Raw genomic sequence first — 9,304 nt, forward strand, 5'->3', positions numbered from 1 at the left:
GGAGTTTTTTGAGATTTTTAAAAAAATGCACATGCAGAAAAAAGAGCAATACAGTTTCACAATGACATACACCCCCATAAGGGATTATGGTCTTTAAAGTCACCCTAAGGGCTTAAATGAAACTAGGATTGTATCTAGGTCTCATTCCCTCCTTCTGCCCTGGGATGAATTTCACCAGACATGAGGACTGGTTGTAAAACTGAGGAGTTTTTTTCCCCCTGCCAGAAATTTCAGGGTTTTTTTAAAATTCTCCTCCATCCCCTCGCCCCACACTTTTCACAAGAAGTCTGAAAATTTTGGTTTGTTTCATTTCAATTCTAATAGAAATTGTTGTTTCATTTCCATTTTGGAAAAAAAAAAAAAAAAACCAAGATGAAAAGTGCACCTCAAACCAAAAAAAACATTGTTGCATTTAAACATTTCCCATTAAAAAAAAATGTAGCTGGAAGTGACATTTTCCTAAAAAAAAAAACATTTTTCAGTCATAAAATATTGACTAGCTCTATTCTTCATGCATAGCGGACATACCAGTCATCCTTAGTCACTTATCTTACTCCAGACATTTTTCTTTATCTAACACACACTTGTTTCTTTTGCCACCTAGTGGAGGAAGCATTTTATTCTTCAACTGTTTTGAAGCAAAGACCTAGGAGAACTTGGAATCATCCAGAAAGCTAATCTATGCATAGATACTGGAACTACGGGTGCTGCCACACCCCCTGGCTTGAAGTGGTTTCCATCATATACAGGGCTTATGGTTTGGTTAAATGGCTCTCAGCATCCCCACTATAAAAACTGTTCCAGCCCCCCTGAATCTATGGCATTTTTATGAGCATCCCTGTATGTATGAAAACTGAATAGAGTAGCAACATTATAGCATTTAGACACCCAACATAGAGGAGACTGAATTACATAAACCCTTATATAGACAGACACGTGAATATGCTGGTCACAGATTTACATTAAGACTGGAAAGAACCCAGAATATGGCATTTTCTAGACCATCTCCAATAGGTACCCATCAAACAGAAACTTAGAGGTCTCTAGCAATTTTGGTTCCACCATCTTTCAGAACGGTGTGCTACTAAAAACTGTATTCAAAGAAACTGATTGTAATGTGTGACGAACTGGGAAAGTTCTTAATGTTTTCTCTGAATACTGTATTGGTGCCTCAGTGTCCCCATGGCAGTTCTTAAGTATCTGGCAGAGCAAAGGGCCAGTGCACCTAAATGCCTGACACTCTGTCTCCTAGCAACTGATGGCCTGGGCCCCTCCCCTGCAAAGGTGCCAGCTGAAGGTGTTGGAGACAAAGGGATCAGGTGACCTCCTGGCCGGGGAAAGGGGCTGAGGAGAGAGGAGGGGCTGGGAGGGGTGGTTAGTCTGGAGCTGGCTGGGGTCAAAGGTGGAGGGCAGACCTGGGGGTCTGGCTCACTGCCCCCCAGAATGGACCCAGCCGAGGGGTCCGGTTCGCTGTATCTACAAGCTCTGTTTTAGACCCTGTTCCTGTCATCGAATAAACCTCTGTTTTACTGGCTGGCTGAGAGTCACGTCTGACTGCAAAGTGGGGGTGCAGAAACCCGGTGGCTTCCCCAGGACCCCGCTGGGGTGGACTCGCTGTGGGAAGCGCACGGAGGGGCAGAGGATGCTGAATGCTCCAAGGAGAGACCCAGGAGGTGAAGCTGTGTGAGCTTCTTGCCCTGAACAAGTCTGCTCCAAGGGAGAGGAGGTTCCCCAAAGTCCTGACTGGCTTGGTGGGGAGCAGTTCCAGAGCATCGCCCGGTGACTCCGTGACATAATGACAATACAGAAGCTAAGGATCTTATTAGCAATAGTGTTATATACACCCACCTATGGGCCAGAATCCTTGGCATAATTTAGTCCTAAGCCTTTAAAACATGCAAGACAGCAAGCAGATGCTGTCTGTGTTTCACACACAGGAGATGTAGGTTGAGTAACTATAACTGCTAACTAGTTAGATTTAAGGACATATTCTTGCTAAGTTGTGAAGTAACTTCCTCTTTTACCTTTGTCTTCAATTTTGTAAGCTTTAAACTTATTTGTAACTGATGCTGTATCAAATAGTATAGCTTGACCTACTGTATCATAAGTAAAATGTCATTAGCTACAGAAATCTGAAAGGTGTCAAGATTTAAGAAACTATTTCAGAAAATTAAAAAGTTATCTAAAACGTGTTCTGCAAGAAACCCCCTCAAGCTGAGGATTTAATTTTTTTTGGTCATCTAGGCAACCTGAGCACAAAAATACTGCAGATAGCTCAGAACACGCTGCCTATTTTAAACAGAAACGTGATCAAGTTATATGTACACAAGAGCATTGTGGTGAAGAGAATCAACAGCTTCTTAGACAAAGGGAAGATGCTTTGAATTGGCTCATAAACTAAAGATGTTACCACTAATTGAATCTTTGATTAGAGCAGCATAGGAGCTTACAGCACTGATAAAATTCCAGAGAACTTAAAATAGTGTCAAAATTACTACCTTTGTATTTTGTTTTGGGTTTCACGTGACAGTCTTGCTTGCATAAGCGGCAAAGATTGGCTCATAGCATCAGCTGGGCTAGGTAATTTTGAACCAAACTGACATTCTAGTAACTTGTTTACATGTCTAACTCCTACTTTAGAATTGTTTTGCTTGCACAGACACCAGCAGTTCCATAATTCCACTGGCAGATAAGCCTGATTGGAAGTAAATTAGGATCCATAATTCCATGCAGGTACCATAAATCACTTACCCAGATTAGAATAGAACTAGGATAAAGCTATTTTGGCTACAGACACTTAAGGTGACCAGATGTCCCATTTGGGGGGACTTTTTCTTATATAGGTGCCTATCACCCCCCACCCCCTGTACCATTTCTTCACAGTTGCTATCTGGTAAACCTATGGACACTCATACATTTATATTAATTTTCCAGTCTGTTCTTTAGACAAGGAACACAGATCCAGAGAACAGTGGGGAAAAAACCTAGGCGAGGTAACTGGTTAATTCAATTACTTAACTAGTGTGTGTTTAATAAACAGTCTTTTTTCCCATGAGATTCCACCCTCCATCATAAACTCAAGACAGATGAACTCTCCTTTCTGGATGCAAACCATTGGCGTGTGTCTGTGTAGCGCCTTCTAAGTTTGTTTCAGATAAATCGATTTCAGGCACAGCCTCCCGGGACTAGAAGCATTTGTGGTTCATGGCAGTATGTGAGGTTACTTCTCTCTTTTGAGAAGTGCCCCCTGCCCTATCTTTGGCAACAGGACCGAGATAATTTTATCTCCTTCTCTCTTTAGATGATCTGCAAACTTTGCATGTTCTGCGGGTAAGCAAGCTGATCAGCGCATCAACCTAATACTCAGCATCGGGTGCCTTTACGATAAAAAGTGATACAAGAGTCGAGTACTAAGACTGAATAAATACATCATGAATAAAGACATCTCCCTCTAGTTCACTGTCTGAACCTGGCCCAGATTAGTAATGATTATCTCCCATGTAAATCATTTATGATCCATTTTTATCTCTTTTCAAAACACCTAGCAGTACTAAATGCTGAGGCCATTTCCGATTTGCAAACCTGAGGAACTCCCTAGATGCGGACTCTTCCTCTGGCTGTTTTGTGAATCTAGTCCTTCATTTCCTTTGCTTTTATTAAGAAATACCCCAAACGTTTCACTGGACCTAAAAAATTTTAAAATAAACTTTTCTGATTAGCTGAAAATTCCATACGGTTTTGGTTCAACCCAAACAGATTCCCCACCCCTCTAGTTTTTCAGGACTGCCAGTGGATCAAAAAGTCAGTTATTCACCCTGCTCTAGTCAGGACCCAAACCTGGAGAGTTTTGAAGATAAAAATCAACACCATGAAATGCACCCAGAAATGAATGTAAAGCTGGGGGGAGAGTTAGTGTAATGTGCTCTCCACACAGCAGTTCACTGAATGGGGAGAGTCATGCTCTGGATGGTCTTCAGAAGTAAATGCTATAAATAAATAAATATTAATAGCCTAACAAGTGCTTCTGTATTCTACTGTGATGGTCCCAAACACTGCAGCTTTGGACAGGGTAAGCACACGTAGGGCACAAAGCAGTAACCCTGTCTGGGGCTCGGAGAGACGTGAAAAATTGTGGCAAGGCCTGGATCAGAGAGAAATACGTAACCAAATGCAGATGGAAAGAGGTACTTTATCACCCCCAAGCGATGCTATCTGAGACTGCAGGAGGAATCAGAGATCCAGATGCATCTATAGCCTGTGGTGAAGAGGGATAGGGGTAAGTTCCCATCTCCACCATACTCTCTAGATGTTTCCCCTGATCTATCAGCATCACCTTCATCTTGTTCAGGTTTAGATTTAGCCAGATTTTTATCAGCCATTCCCCTAGCTCACCCAGGCCCTGAGATAGTGTGATTTCCCAGGTATCTTCATTACATGAGGGGGACACGTAGAACCTGGTTGGAGCTCCAAGGAGAAAACCCAAGGGATGGATGAACAATTACATCCATCCATCCTCTGTGTGAAAAAAGAACAAACAATGAAGCAAGGAACCAAGTCCTCTTGGCAGGAAAATCAATAGAAGCTCATCATCAAGGGTATCAAAGGCTGCTATCTAGAGGTTAATTGCATTGTTTATTGACAGGCCAAGCTCAGTTCTCCTGCACTTTCCAAGGTGATGACCCATCACTGCAAACCCAGGTTGCTTCTGATATACCAGAAAAAGTTTTCCCTCTTTGAAAGTTGTCAAATGCATGCCTGGGACTGAAGCTGAAAGCTCCACATCTCATTATAAATTGATATTCTAATTATTAATTTTTGATGCCAAAAATGGTGCATGTAATATCTATATAAAAAAATCCAGCCTCAAACCACCAAGTGAATTAGCCTCAGCATTTTATCATGAGTGCATTTGCTTCACTGCATGCACTGCAAGAATTGGTGAACCCACTAACAGTAAAAATCAGTTAGCAAAAGGAAAATCCACCTGATCTTGCTTTAGTTCATTCTGGACCCAAACCTGGTTGACTTTGGTGGAGAGCTGACAGGATCAGGCCCTCAAACTCAGGTTGTATCTACACTGCAGTCAGAAGTGTGACTGAAAACTTGCCTGTGTTAAATAGTCATGTGAGGCTTGTAAACCTTCCCAAGGTTCATAATGGCCAGCTCTCCCCACTAGAGAAGCTACACTCTCCAGGACAATACAAACTTTGCATTTATAAAATTCAGTGGACTCCAAAACTATTTAAACTCAATTCAGCAACATCTCCCATAGATATTGCAGGAAATTGCCATATCTGTCACATTGAATCTGTTACAGGCCTAACTGCAGAATCTTGCTTCTTTAGCTCTGGAGGTGCCAGGTTCAATCCCAGAGGAGTTGCCAAGGTGGCAGCCATCAGATAAATGAGGGACTGTCTGGGCTTCCAGTCTCCGTGCATCTCAGATGAGCTTCCTTTAGGAGCCTTATTAAATGACTGCATGTGTGAATGTCTCATGGTAGAGCCTGCCTCACAAAATGGCTTATCCTCTATTCACTAGTTCCACTTTGGCCCCCGTTTACTCCTGGCTTTCTGATCAGAGAATGATTTTCAAACCTGGAGTGACTGACTCATTGTTTAAGCATCCCCCATTGACTTCAGTGGAGTGACACCTGCTTTTCTAATAGTCCATGCCTATTGAAAAGATCTCAGGGCTGGTCTGCATGGTAAAGTTTTACCAGTAGAAGCCAAAATGCAAATGTAAAGTGATATAGTAATATCAGTGTAACCTTCTGTGTAGACACATTTATTCCAGGATGTGTCTTTTCAGTTTGTCAGTTGGTCAGTTTATACCAGCACGAGAGTGATCAGGATTGGGGATTATGCCAATATAACCATACCAGTAGAACTCTCCCATGTAGACAAGGCCTCAGTCTCTCTTTGGACTGAATGGGGCCCTCCTGCCAGTGTGACTCAGCAGTAATTACCCTGCATTGAAACACCGGGGTTTAATGCCCAAGTTAAGCAACTCAGCAGAAGAGTCCAGCATTTCTAAACCGGGCTGTCACAGGGCTTACTCATTGCTAGGGCACCTCCTCCTGGCTGCTCTGAGGATTGGCTCCATCCAGGTCTGATGCCCCCTTCCTTTGTTTGCTCTGACCACAGCCCCTCTCACTCTCTAGGATGCAGCAAGCTCCCTGTGCGTGACTTGGCTGCGCCTTCTTCGTAGCTTAGTCCTCCAGCCAGGTCACATGTATTCCCCTGCTGTGGGTAGCAAAGTCTCACCAGGCCATCCTCTAACCTAAGACTGTGCCACTTCCCCCATGGCAGGTAGGGGAACACAAGCCTGCCCGCTTCCCAGGCTCCAGAACAAGGATTCTATGTCCAGCAAGCAGAGTCTCCTTACTCCCTGGCTCAACTCAAACTCCCAGCAGGTAACTACAGGCTACTTCTCCTACAGCCCTTTCTGGGCTCAGCTTTCTAGCTTTGTCGCTGCCTACACCTGCACAGCTGAACTTCATCTGCCATTAGGGTGGCCAGCTAATCCTCCCCCAGATGCAGCCTTCTAAGTTAATGAGCCCCTTCCACGCTACCTTACTCCCTTCAGGCGAAGTGTGGAGTGAACAGTCCATCACAAGGGTAAGTCTACACTGCAATAAAAAAAAAATGCACCAAGCCTCAGAGCCTGGGCAACTGACTCAGGCTCATGGGATTCAGCCTGTGGGGCTAAAAATTACAGTATAGATACTCAGGCTGGAGCCCAGGCTCTGAAATTTCCCTCATGCAGGGTCTTAGAGCCCAGGCTTGAACTCGAGTCCAAGCATCTATACTGCAATTTTAAAGCCCTGCAGCCCAAGCCGTTCAAGCCTAAGTCAACTGCCTCAGGCCAGCCACTGCTGTGCTGTGGATCTTTAATTACAGTGCCCATAGGGTCTGCCAGCCTGGGATAGTCTATGTGCTGAGTTCAGCATTCAGTTTGTTCTCAGAGCTCCTGCTGTCTGTTACTCCCCCTGTGCTCCCCCATTGGGCTCTTCTTGTTTCTGTCATCTTAAACAACAATTGCCTCTGAAGTATTTTATAGCTCTTTGCAAACAAGTTTCTGTGCATGGGAAAACAGTAACACCCCATTCTGTTACACCAGTGACATCACTGGGGTTATGCAAGTAGAACTAGGGGAGGAATTTGGCCCCAGACCATATTTTAAACACTACATGATCTGAGTCCAATATTGGGCTTTTGTGGGAGGGGGCGGGCTGAGGACCAGAAGGTCTGGGTATATTTTGTTATCTCCATTATATCTGCGGTTGTTTAGTTATTTATCAGGCTGCAGTGGGCTGGCATCAGTCTCCAGGAACTCGAGCAAATGGCTCAGAACAGGACTCACTGGCCATCTCTGACAAGATCAGCATGTTACAGGTTTGAGCAGGATCAACGAAATTGTCTCCAGGCTGAAAGGCACCTCAGAGTTGCATCATCAAACATCCCAGACAAGGACTTCCCAGTCCCTCTGTATATCAGGGTTCAGGCTTCAGAGTCGTAGGCATAGCCATAGATGAGAACTGTGACAATATAGTGGTCACCGTCAGTGATGGATTACCAACCATCAGGGCGGGGTGATGACAATTGTCTGGATTGTTTATTCTTGTAACAGGCAATTAGCGTGCGGGATGGGTTCCTGTTCAGGCTTTGTTCAAAAAAATCATGAAGATTTCAAGCTAAAGCCAAACCCTGTGAAGCTTGTCTACCTCCATATTTTATGCTCAGCACGGTGGGCTCATTGTTTCTTTTATAAGAGGATACCCCTCTAGTATGACATTACCTGCAGCAACCTGCCCAGTGTGCCTGATGTCTTTGTCATCAACAGGATGCAGTTTCCTCTGATTCCTTTGGCCTGTGCAAACCAGGCAGGAGAGGAAACCTTTCCCCGAGCAGTGCAAGAGCGCAAAGGGGCACTGTACCACTGTGACATTAACAAGCAGTGAGTGCAGCGATTCCTCATGCAATCAATGGCAGTACGATTGTATTTTAACGATTAGTAAGGTTGCAGTAACCTGAAATGATGTCTCTGAGGACACTCTGCCTGGTCTGTAGTTGGTGACATAGATATATTAAAAAATAAATAAAGCATCAGTAGTTTAGAATTTGTTAAAGACACATTGGTTTATATGCAAAGTAAGCAATAGAACAGTTTATACAGCCAGAGGCTGATACCCTCGCACTGAGTAGCACCTTAGTCTTGTAATGGTATATTTCCCTAATCTGAACCTTAGAGTCCAAAAGTTGGGGTACCAGCATGAATTCCTCTAAGCTTAATTACCTGCTTAGGTTCTGTAGTGCTGCCACCAACCAGGACTTGGAGTGCCTGGTAAACTCTGGTCTCCCCAAAACCTTCCCAGGGGACCCCCAAGACCCAAACCCCTTGAGTCTTACAACAAAGGGAAATAAACCATTCTCCCTCACTCCTTTATTCCTCCCAGATCCTTCCCGCCCTGGGTACACTAGGAGATCACCGTGATTCAACCTTCTTGAATCACAACACAGAGAAATCAGGTTTTTTCTCCCCCTCTCTTCTTTCTCCCTGTTAAGTACAGACTCAGTTCCCTTGAGCCTCAACAAGGGGAAAAAATCAAACAGGTCTCAAAAAGCAAAACTTTTAATAAAAAGAAAGGAAAAAAAGTAAAAGTTGTCTCTGTAATTTAGATGGTAAAAGTTACAGGGTCTTTCAGCTTATAGACACTAGAAAGAAGCCTCCCCCCAGCAATATACAATTTAAAATACTTCCAGCAAAATACACATTTGCAAATACAGAAACAATCAAACGAGTATAACTGCCTTTCCTACTTAATACTCACTATTCTGAATATATAAGAGACTGTAGCAGGGAGATTGGCAAGAAACCTGGTTGCATGTCTAGTCCCTTCCAGGACCCAGAGAGAACAACAAAAAAACCAAACAAAGCTTTCCCTCCACCGAGATTTGAAAGTATCTTGTTTCCTGATTGGTCCTCTGGTCAGGTGTTTTTGTTAACCTGTTTGTTAACCCTTTATAGGTAAAAGAGACATTAACCCTTAACTATCTGTTTATGACAAGTCTCTAAGCAGATGCATGGAAGTCCATGGGCTGGATCCTCAGCAGTTGTCAATCACCAACGCTCCATTGAAGTCAAGGGAGTGAAACCACCTTTCGTCACCTGAGAATCTGGCCATATGTTAGATGCTATTATCCACCTTTTACACATGGGGAACTGAGCGGCAGAAGGGCTAAAGCCCAGATTGTTAAAGGTATTCAAGCATTAATCTGTTCAGCACTGCGATGCCTAACTCATT

The sequence above is a fragment of the Gopherus evgoodei genome, chromosome 4 (assembly GCF_007399415.2).
Source record: "Gopherus evgoodei ecotype Sinaloan lineage chromosome 4, rGopEvg1_v1.p, whole genome shotgun sequence".
Classification (NCBI taxonomy): domain Eukaryota; kingdom Metazoa; phylum Chordata; order Testudines; family Testudinidae; genus Gopherus; species Gopherus evgoodei.